Consider the following 3,085-nt stretch of genomic DNA (forward strand, 5'->3'; position numbering starts at 1 on the left):
AAACAATTATATTTGTGAGAATTTCTGAAGCGTTTAAAGTAATGGAATAACTCGCCCGAAACATAAATTCGATAAATTTTGATGCAACACAGAAGTCGAGATAGTACGAACACTTCATTGAATCAACGTTTCTAGTTTCATAAACGTATTGAAAATTTATCGTTTCGGACACAAAACTTTACTTTTAAAGTAAGAAATCTTAAAATAACGCATCTCTCCATGGCCTTTTTCAAGTGTCGTGTTTTCGTGTATCTTTGTCCATGTTACCTAAACACACACATTTATATATGTATCTTTGTCCAGCTGCAACAGTTATTAGATCCATCCTCAAATTGCAGAGCAAGAAACATATAGGTTCTAATAGTAAAACAAGGCAACAAAACCATGATATATATGAGTTTCAGAGCATGTTAGCCCTAACAAGACAAGACACTGGGCTCTTTTTTTGTGCGATCTACAAAGACTTTAATTTTCTTTTCACTTTGTTGTATTTACAGCAGTTCATTAAAGAAAAAAGAAAACCCTAACACATGCATCAAGCATTACACAAGTTTAATCCGATCCATTACAGTTGAAACATTAAACAAAAGAGAAAACAAATGTTTCTTTGTTTTAGTTTTATATGTTTATTCTTTACCATTGAAAGCTTTATCTAACCAATCATCAACTGAATTACAACTTGTTTTCCCCTTCCAAATGTGGTCCATATATTCTACAAAGTACAATCTAATCTACACACACCCTAAAGAATAATTAAGCCTAAACTGCTAAAAAGGTTTAATTATTAAAGTGTAATCAAGGGTTTAAAAGAACATCAAACTATTCCATCAAATTTAAATCCTTGCAGTGGAATGTAAAGAAAAGGACTGAATTAACAGTTACTGTACAGATCGACCGACAGGGAATTATAAAGATGAGTATTGATTGTATACTTACAAAAAGTATTATTTTCAAGCAACGAAACGAAACCTCCACATGGGTAGCCATAAAGCTTGTCGATACAACCAAAACATAAATCTAACAACACAACAAAGGATGATTCAAAATGACACAGATAAACCAATTAAACTATACCTAATTTCATTAAAAAGAATCCTATTTTGTTTTGTGAACACCAGCGGAAAAAAAAAGAGCCTTTGACATAGTAACTCCAACAAATTTGGCACCAAATTTAGGTAAATAATTAAATTCTTTGTCAAGATGATTAGGAAAATCTAGGCTCTTAACCGAAATGGAAATATTAATTGTACACTATGAATCGGAAAGAAAATAAAAGAAAAATCAAGAACCATGAAACCTAAAAACAGTTGCATCTTACAAAACGAATGAAAAATGAAGAATCATGAAACCTAAAAACAAATCACGAATTAAGAAACCTAAAAAAACAAATTAAGAATCAAGAACCATAAAGCAAATCAACAGATCCGGACGAAACATATGTAAAAAAACGAATTCAAACAAAAAAACGAATAGATCGAATTGTATAATATACCAAAATGGTCGATGAGATACGTATGGAAACAATCCAATAATCGGGTGCTGATTTCTTGACCCTGTTCGTATCTTCCCACAGCTTTATTGAACCGCAAGCATAAAACAAATGAACGGATCGTACAGTGGCATGCACAATTTTGTAAAGAGATGCAGTTCAAGAAAGCTGTGGAAGAATACAAATAGAGTCATATATACAAATACGTGTCCGTTTCATATAGAGTCATATATGAGAATGAAACCCTAGAAGAATTTGAGAAACAGGGTTTTGTTTGGTTGGAAAGAAAATGAAAGAAAAGGTAAAAGAAAAAGTGGGGAATTGTAGAATTATGAAAGAGTGAGCAAGAGCGAGTGGGTATTTATAGCATAAAAAAGAGAAGGTTTTTTATTTTTATTTTTAATTTTTTACCACATCAATCCCAAGAAGAATATTGGGCCTAAAAAGATTTACTCGAACCCACTTTTTCTTTTCTTTTATTCTATTTTTATTTTCCTTCTTTCCAAACAAACATCACGAAAAAGCTTACGTTTGATCCCATTAACCCTAGAAAATTTTTCTGTGAAATTTTGTGCGGCTCTGATGCAGCTTTCCGGATCTGATGGTACCTGTTACCTTACTTTGGGGCACACATGTGGGTCCCCCATTAGATCTGTCCCATTTATTGAAAAACTCTTTCACGCTAATTTTTCGCGAGTGACTGAGCTTATGGGTCGGGACCGGGTAGTATTCGTTTCTCAAATGGGTCAAATATTACCATGAATAAGAATGGGTGGGGCCGTTGGGGTTTATCTTTAATAGAACTTTTAAATTACCAGTCTTATTTTTATTAGAGAAAATTATTTTAAAACCTCTCCCATTTGTTATAATATACATTTTGTTCTCTCTTATTTGAAAACCAAACAATTTGCTATTTCACTTTTAATTCTGTCAACAATTTAATCCTTCCGTCTATTTTTGATATTAGTCAACCAAATTAAAGGATTTAGAAATGTTTAGCTCATGAAATGAAATAGCAAATAATAGAATAACTATTCCACAAGAAATGGCTATGAATAGTCAACCATTCTTTACTTTTTAAAAAAAGTGTTTATTCCACAAAATCAAAAAATAACAATTCCATGAAATAATTATTCCATGAACTAAAATAAATAATAAATATTTTATACGGAATAGCTATTATATTCCGCACCTATTTCATGAACCAAACATAATTTTATGGATAAATTAATTTCAACTTTGAGAAACGAAATTGTAGACAAAAAAAGTGGAGGATCACAACTTTTTTTTTATTTAGTCCTTTGACTCTGTTGGTTAACACTAAAAATAGACGGAATGACTAAATCGTTTACGAAAATAAAAGTGAGATATCAAATTGTTTGATTTTCAAATAAAAGGGATTAAAGTGTGAATTATGATATGTATATGGAGATTCATAATAATTTGCTCTTCTTATTAATAGCATTAGACTTATTTATCTTTAATAGAACGTTTCAATTCAAAATTATAATTTCTTTATTTATTTTTGATTCACTAAAAAATAACTAATAAATTTTAAATAGATATATTTAAGATTTAATAAACATAAGAAAAATT

The 3,085-nt window shown here is 30.3% G+C and overlaps 1 long non-coding RNA gene across 1 annotated transcript; it reads right to left on the reverse strand.

The window, feature by feature from the left end:
- Positions 1-370: 370 nt before the first annotated feature.
- Positions 371-1,968, reverse strand: LOC126664704 (uncharacterized). Its single transcript, XR_007637459.2, has 2 exons — positions 1,493-1,968; positions 371-1,017 (listed from the first exon to the last, which is right to left on the reverse strand). It is a non-coding gene; the product is annotated as an uncharacterized LOC126664704 (long non-coding RNA).
- Between the last annotated feature and the right edge of the window lie 1,117 nt (positions 1,969-3,085).

This window comes from Mercurialis annua, linkage group LG1-X (genome assembly GCF_937616625.2).
Source record: "Mercurialis annua linkage group LG1-X, ddMerAnnu1.2, whole genome shotgun sequence".
NCBI lineage: Eukaryota > Viridiplantae > Streptophyta > Magnoliopsida > Malpighiales > Euphorbiaceae > Mercurialis > Mercurialis annua.